Source organism: Peromyscus californicus, unplaced genomic scaffold (assembly GCF_007827085.1).
Source record: "Peromyscus californicus insignis strain IS unplaced genomic scaffold, ASM782708v3 Scaffold_4__1_contigs__length_199733344, whole genome shotgun sequence".
Classification (NCBI taxonomy): Eukaryota; Metazoa; Chordata; class Mammalia; order Rodentia; family Cricetidae; genus Peromyscus; species Peromyscus californicus.
Genome location: NW_026294562.1, coordinates 188,742,112 through 188,750,661, shown reverse-complemented (window position 1 = coordinate 188,750,661; position 8,550 = coordinate 188,742,112).

The following is an 8,550-nucleotide window of genomic DNA, read 5'->3' as shown; positions in this document are numbered from 1 at the left end:
CCATTGATTTCTGGGCCTGTGTTGAGACAGTACACGATGAGGGAAGAGAAAACCTGTGCACCCCATGTGTTATAGGAAACAAAGAGAAGAGAGAGGGAGTGGCTGTGTTCATAATGTCCTCTTCAAATATACATCCTAAATGACCCATCTAGTACTAGACTGCTAGACTGTACTTGTGAACTTTCCACTATCTCCAAATAGCAATTCAGGCTGGTTGCCAACCCTGCACATAGGGATTTGAATCATTTAAAAAATAATCCAAGTTGAGTCCTAGAGTTCTTGCTGAGTGTGCACAAGATTCTAGCATCCATTTCCAATATTTCAAAATGAAATGAGGAAAAGTCTGGCATTTCTTTGGTTGTGCAAGACAGTAAACAATGCTGAAGGGGATGTGTAAGGAAATTAAGAGATCAAGGACATCCGGATCTACACCTGTTCCTTTTGATTCTGAAAGCCTGGGGCAGACATAAGGCTATCATTGGCTACTATGTATGGGGAAAATATGAAGGGACTTGGATAAAAACTTCAGGGTAATAGCCGAATATCTACTTTAATGACAATGTAAAATAGGAAATATTACAACTAAGAACCAGTAAAAAATTCAGAGTTCAAAATGAAATTTTTGACCAACTTTGCAGTGAGAGGAAATAGTAGGACCCATACTTAAAAAAGAGCTTCAAAAATAGGCAATATACTCTCAAAAACAGACTTTCCCTTTTCTTTTCCTTTTCTTCCTTCCTTTCTTTTCTTATTCCCTTTTTTTGACAGAGACTCATGTAGTCCAGGTTGACCTAAAGCTTGATATATAGCAGAGGATGACCCTGGATATCTTGCCTCTATCTTCTGACTGTTATAGGACTACAAGAATATGCCACCACACCCGTTTATAACATGTGAGAATTCAAATGCAGAGCTTTATGTATGATAGGGTAGCAGTCTCCCAACTGAGCCACATCTCTAGACTAAGCAGTAGACATTTTAAAAATAAAAGAAAAGTGATGGAGGATAAAAGACAAAAGTTGTCACAGCAAGAAAATTAGTCAAGACAAGGACAGCCCTCAGGACAGGACAATTGCTGGGATGAGGGATCAACCATCCTTTTATCTTGTACTGATTTCACTGTGGATGTTCATTGACTATGAAATATTGATACAATGGGGATTTTCATACAACAATATATCACAGTGAGCATATTTCCCTCATGCTCTTCAGCTTCCATTCTCTTGTTCATTCTGTTTGTCCCCTTTGTTCCCCTTACAGGCTTTCTCATGTCTTTATTCAGTGTATTTGCATCCATAATATTGTGTAAGTATATAAGATCTATGATCCATAAACAAGAGAATTTGTAACTGTTTTTTCTTCTTGTTCTTCTTTCTTTTCTTTATTATTTCTTTCCTTCTTGTTTATTTATTTATTTATTTGTTTGTTTACTTATTTGGTGGAGAACAAAGTTTCTCTTCATAGCTGTCCTGGGACCCACTACAGAGAACAAACTGATCCAGAACTCAAAGATCTACCTGCCTTGCCTCCTTAGTGCTTGGAAAGAAGTGTGAGACACAATAACAGGCCTAAAACTTTTCTGAATAACTCTATTCACTTAATATAATTCTCTTTTTTTTTAATTACTGGCTTCATTCCCTTAACATAATTATCTCTTTGTATACATTTTCCTAAAAGCAACATAACTTTCTCAAAGTCATTGATAGGAAATTTTATTACATATGTATATATGTATCTATACATATATATATATATATATATACATATACATATATATACATATTCATATAATGGCTACATAAAAAGAATTTAGAAATGTTTCCCCTTAGGCAAGGAAAAATGACTAGGGCTAGAAGACCAAGCTAACTGCGCAGAAGTAGTGAAGTTATGAATCTTAGAGAAGAATCTGCTACTGTCACTTTGCTTAACCAGCAGGATACCTAATCACATTGCAAATATTTATTTTTAAACCAGAGATAAGAACTGGTCTCATTCCCTGCCAAAGAAATGTGGCTTGCAACAGATGGCAACCATTACAGAGAGCTACAGCAGACCAAATTGCTGAGAACAAATGACCTTGTGGTGCTCAGCCTCATCTGATATATCTAAACACAAATGCACTAAAGGCTCAGGTAACACAGTGAAAGAGAGGTTGAACAGATTGCAAGAGACAGAGGAACAGGAAGTTTGCTGTGAGAATTCATGTCCTACAAATGTCAGAGAGGCTAAAGCCATGAAGTCTCATCAATGTGGCTTCCTAAACAAGACCTGAACAATAACAAGATATTGACAGACATGCTAACATGGAAGGGTTGAATCTCATGAGGCCTTACCCATAGACAGAGAACTACTACAGACATCCAAGGAATGTTAAGATTGGGAGAAATAGTCTAACCCAGGGAAAAGCCTCCCAATTGGTCATCAAATACCAATTAGCATTGAAATTGTATGCATATGAGTAACACTATGGACTAAGCAGGTTGTATTTACATAATGATGACATTTATGTATGTGCGTTTAAGTATGACTGGGGCAAGTGACTATATTTAAAGAATAGAATCCATAAATTTGAATGGCATTATGGGGTTTATAGGGAAGTGTTAGAGTTAGGAATAAGAAGTGGAAATGATGTAATTATGTTTAAATTGGGGCCCCCAACTTGATCAGGCCCTCTGAATGGGTGAGACAGTTGATTGGCTTGATCTGTTTTGGAGGCATCCAGACAGTGGGACCGGCTCCTGTGCTCATTGCATGAGTTGGCTGTTTGAAACCTGGGGCTTATGCAGGGTCGCTTGGCTCGGCCTGGGAGGAGGGGACTGGACCTGCCTAGATTGAGTCTACAGGTTGATCTCAGTCCTCGGGGAGGCTTTGCCCTGGAGGAGATGGGAATGGGGGGGGGGGCTGGGGGGAAGGGGAAAGGGGTGGGAGGGGGGAGAACAAGGGAATCCGTGGCTGATATGTAGAACTGAATTGTATTGTAAAATAAAATAAAAAAAGTATTTCCTAAAAAAAAAAAATTTCAAAAGTAAAGAAAATTTCATAGAATTAAAAATGGTTGTTTCTCAAGGTCAACATTTTTCATTTTCTCAGACTATTTTCATGCTATTAATGTTAAAATTAATTTGTACTATATTTTACAAAGTGTTCTAATGACCTCCAATGCTAAATGTGACATCATGTTTTCACTTTTGCTCCCACATTTTTAGGTATTTTCCTCAGATTTGAGTCTCTATGTAACTCTTCCAAGTACTCTAAAATGGTGCATATCAGGTGTTGAAAATCAGAAGTACATTGAGCATAACCAAGAACAATGTCATTAGCCTGTAATATGTAGGGTTCTGTCGTCCCTAGATGGATAGATCCTGTCAATAATAATGCAATATACTTGAGTCATAGTACATGGAGAAATAAAGGTGGAAACTCCATCTGTACTGGATGGTTTTCACACTGCTAGAGGTAATAAAATAATTATGTAAATATGAACCATGAGAGCAATACCAACAACAAGTCCGGTGTGATACTGTCATTAACATCATTGTGTAATAAACTGATTCATGACTGAATTGAAGGTCCAGTTCACAAGATGGCACACTTGCCTGTCACCATGATTAGGCACAAGAATGTGAGTCTAGAGAGTATAGAGATCCTGGGGAAGAACATAATACTAATATTCAGCTAAGTTGACAGAGCAATAAAATGCTCTCTAAACTCTTATTTGTGGTGATATATTGTATATCCCAATAAAGCTTACTGGGGGATCAAAGGACAGAGCCAGCCACTAGATTAGATTGAGAGGTCAGCCAGTGGTGGCACATACTCTTAATCCTATCACTTGGGAGGCAGAGATGCTTCTGGATCTCTGTGAGTTCAAGGCCACACAGAAAACAGAGCCAGGCAGTGCTGGCACACACCTTTAATCCCAGGACTGGGAAGCATACACACCTTTAATCCCAGGAAGTGATGTCTGGGCAGAGAAAGGTCTATGAATCATGAGGTAATAGGAACACACTCTTGAGGCTGAGGATCTCATAGAGGTAAGCTAATGGCTGGCTGTTCTGCTTCTCTGATCTTTCAGCATTCACCTCAATATCTAGCTCTAGGATTTTTATTATGAGACCTTTTAGATACATGTTACATCTATTTTTTATTTTTGGGGGTGGGTCTGTCCCTCAACACTCATCAGAGAAGCTTTGTTTTGTACTCTATGGTGATTAACAGAGAACCCCACCATCATTCAAGTTGCTAAGATTAAGAGTCTCAGGAGGGTCCATCTAAAAATGGGACATCTATATGACAGCTCTTCCTCCCAAGATTAGGAGATCATAATGGAAGAAGAGGCAGAAAGAATATATGAATAAGAGGTGGTAGATGATTTCAAGGAAATAGGTCTTGTTTTGACTAAAGCAGGGTACTTACACATGTGAAATTACTCTCTAGAACAGTACACACAAAAACTACACAAGATTTAGAAGACAAAATCCAAGCAGAGTGAATGTGGTAGGAAGTCCAACTCCTAGCTGAAGAACTGATGGGAATTTCTGGCTTAAGAAAGAGGAAGTGCTAGATAACTTAAGTCTTTCAGAGAGAGAGGCTAACGTTGCTTTCATATATGCTCCTGCTCTATCATATAGACATGACTAAGTATAGACTCTGCTTTCCTTCCTTTCTTCTTTCTTTTTTTATTTTCCTCTTTTATTTCCTCTTTTCTTAAAGAAGCACATGTAGTTTGGAAAGAATACTGATGTGAGATAAGAAAGGAATTGGAAAGGAGATAATAGTGTGTAGTTTTGACATAACCACATTAGCATGAATAAAATACTCAAACACTTAAGTATTAAATGTTATAAGCTAAATAAAGAAAACTAAGTTGATTTATGTTGGAAGAAGTTAGAAAAGCCTGGATCCAATGGGATATAAAGACTTCTCTAATCACACAAATCTTACCTCAGAGTTTTTATCACCTTCCATGGGACCCTGGTCAGCCTTCAGGCATCACAAAAACTCAATGCATCTTCAAAACACTTTGTCTCTTTGGAGATATTCACAGGAAACTCTCAAGCATCTTTGTTAATTAGAAACTGGAAAAAGTTTCATGAATTATTTTGTCCCCCAAACCCAACACTGTCATTGCTACTGCAGATGAAATGAAAATTGCTGTTCTGGAGCGAGGTGAGGTCACAGAGTCACAGAGCTCTACCTCAGGCCTGAGCTGACTCTCACACTGCACTAGTTATTAATAAGTCTAGATCTACCCAATGCACTCATCACCCTTCTGAGGCAAGAAGCCGGGTGAGTACTTCATGTTTCAGTCTGAGCAACAGAACCAGCAAAGAAGAGAGGCCTGTGCAATTGCTCATGTCTAACAATGGAATCTGATGTAGGAAAAAATCCTTGGAACTGAGAGAGAAGGCATAAGAATAATTCCATAACTAAGAACAGAGTGAGAAAGACAGAAGTGTTCATAACGTTTTGCCAGTCACTGTTGGTTTGACTATAAATGCCCACCTTAGAGTAAAGGTAACACCGGGATAATGCAGTTTGTCTGTGAAGGTGCTGAAGTATTGTGTTAAAAAGTCAAAGTGATAATTCACTTTACCTTACATGATGTGCAGAATATTTTTGCAGTGTGATTGCTAGAGTTGAACTTACCATAGTTTGTAATTGTAATTTTTTCCATCCTCCTAGATGTGGCAGTGTATGTCCACTGGCATCATCTTACTGGGAAAGTTCATGGCCTCTTGGTAAGTACAACATGGAAGTAGAGCTTTAAACATCTTCCAGCGATGTTGAGTTTTCACATGAGCCTGTTGGACAGTGGGTATCCTAAATGATGTCCTATTTCCTATACATATGATCAACACTTAGAGCTGTGATGTCAAAACTGAAGAATGTGTTTATGGTATTGTTCTGACAACATGTTAGTGAAATCACACTCAAGTAAGCATCACAGTTTGCAAATATAAAATAATGTTGGTTTTTTTGGGATCAAGGTCTTAATCTGTGATTCCACGAGGGTTGTTAAAGTCACCAGCTGCCTTTTACCCAACAACCTAAACCCAAACTGAATTCCTTCCTCCGTCCTTCCTTGCTGCCATCCTTCTTTCCTACACCCTTACTTCTTTCTCTCCTCCACGTTCCCTTATTTCTCTCTCTCCCTTTCTTTCTTTATTTTGTATGACAAAGTGTTTCAACAAATATTTCATGGGAATTGCACAAGTAAAGTACATCTTGCAACACAGTGGGTATGTTAAACACAATACTATAAGAATCTCAAAAGTTCCCTTGAATTAACTAACCCAAACCAAATGTCTGCTGCACTGATGCGGTGATCAGACCTCAGAGGTTAGAACATTTTACTTGTGTTAGGCTGTCATAAATGGAGTCCTATATCAGTAACTCTTGCATATTTTGAGGCTTTTATTGTTCTATATATTTTGTGTATTTATATTTTCTTCCTCAGCACTGGGATCTGGAATTCTCTTATCAGAAATAACATAAAATTGTTTGGTTAAGAAAAATCTTGACAGTAAATCTCAGAAATCTAGATAGAAGGAACACATCCAATGGTGATATTTTATTTGTGTTAAAATGTTATTTTATTTGTATGTTATGAAATAAAGTTGCCTGGGTGTCAGAGCTAAAAACAAGCCATTTAGCAGAAGTCTGGTGGTGGTGGCTCATGCCCTTAATCTGATCACATGATATGCAGATTCTCTATGTGCTCAAGGACACAGCCAAGAAGTGACCTGAACCTTTAATCTCAGTACAAACTGTAGAGACTTGGAGGTCTGTATAGACAGACAACAATGAGGAAATCATGTGGTTGGATTTGAAACCAATGAGAAGCTAGATCAAAAAGACAATAAAAAGACAGATTACACAGAAAAACGTTTCTCTTTCAGGGGAAGGACAGCAGCGACTGGTAAGCTAAAGGCTTTGCTAATGCTCTGATCTTTTGGGCTTTTAACTCTGCATTTAACTCTATGTTTCTTATTTAATAAGGCTGTTTAGAATTTCATCTACAACATCCATTGTAGAATTAATTTTGTATCATCCAGTAATATTTACTTCAGCAAGACCATTTACAGGGCTGATTTTTTTTTATTTCACCTTATTATGGATACCTTTTTAAGAACTCTGATTTTGAGAAATAAGGAGTGGTATTATGCTCATTTGTAAAATGGGTGTGATTCAGATCCTCTTTGTCCACTGTTGTAGGTGGTGGTGTTTGGGATGGCTGTCAACCATAAAATGTTGTATTCACTGTCTTTTGACTTTGAATGTATTAATTTAGCTGTATTTTCTTGCACTTAGGATCATGTTTTTCCTTGTCCAATAATGACTTTTCTCTTCCTTTGGTTTTCTTGGAAGCTTTCTTCAGTTATCAGAAAGTGAGCAATTTCTCAAATTTCTCTTGCAATTTCTGGTCAATTTCACCACCTTATCATTCCTGATCCCTGGGGGTCAGTCATGCTGTAGCAGAGACAGCTTATCTGATCACTCTTGGTTCCATTCCTCCATCCTCTCCATAGTTAACTGCTGCCTCCAGAGAACTCTAGGATGTATGTCTTCCTTTTCCTCTTCCCATAAACCTCAGTTTGTGGACCAGACTCAGTAGTTCCTTCTTTTTCTCTCTTCTGAATACCTCATGGAAGCCTCAGTTGCCTGCTTTTCCTGATTTCCTGAGCAGTTTCTCAAGCTGTACTTTAAGATTTTTGTAGCACTTCTGGCACTGAGTTTGGATTTTTATAGCTTCTTTCTGCAGTTGCTTACACACCTGCAGATGATATTGGTCCAAATAGTTCTGCTGAATATCTGATGCTAAATACTGCCCAGCTTCTTATTTCTGTAGGATGTTAGCCATGGTGTGGTCCTCCAGGACACCACTTTGCTCACACTGTGAACCCTCCAAGGCAAATTTAGGTCATTGTGGCTGCTTGGCCTCTGCTACATGTTGACCAATGTGCACACCTATCATGGTGGTCAGAAACAGCTATTTATGTTGACCAGGCAGTGATGACAGGAAATCTACCAAGCCTGGAATTGGTATGTACAATTTTATTTTGCATATATCAATTAATTAATCATGGGCTGTCACAGGATATGTGATACAGGTTTGCATGTCAAAGCTTCTGTGACTGTTACTGGATGATATATAATACTAATTTCCCTTTTTAGTTATTCTTAAAACTAGGATTAATGGAGCCTAGGGATAACTGCCCCTTCCATGTTAACATTGTGTTGGTGTGATATTTAGGTATTGTTTAGCCAGTCATGTTGAGACTTCAAGGGCGTTGCTTCCCTGACATTTCTAGGAGATGCATTCTCATAGCCAATATGTCTTCCACTGATGCTTATAGTCTTCCTGCTTCTTCTATGACAATGTTCCCTGAGCCCTGAGTGCAGAAATTGTAGATGGATCAATTCAGGCTTGGCACCACAAAACCACTTGCTCTTAGATTTCGATCAGTTGTGGATTTTTGTAATGGTCTCCTCTTTTTGTTAAAGATTTTTCTGCATCCATTTCCCTCAGTCACTGAATGAGATTTC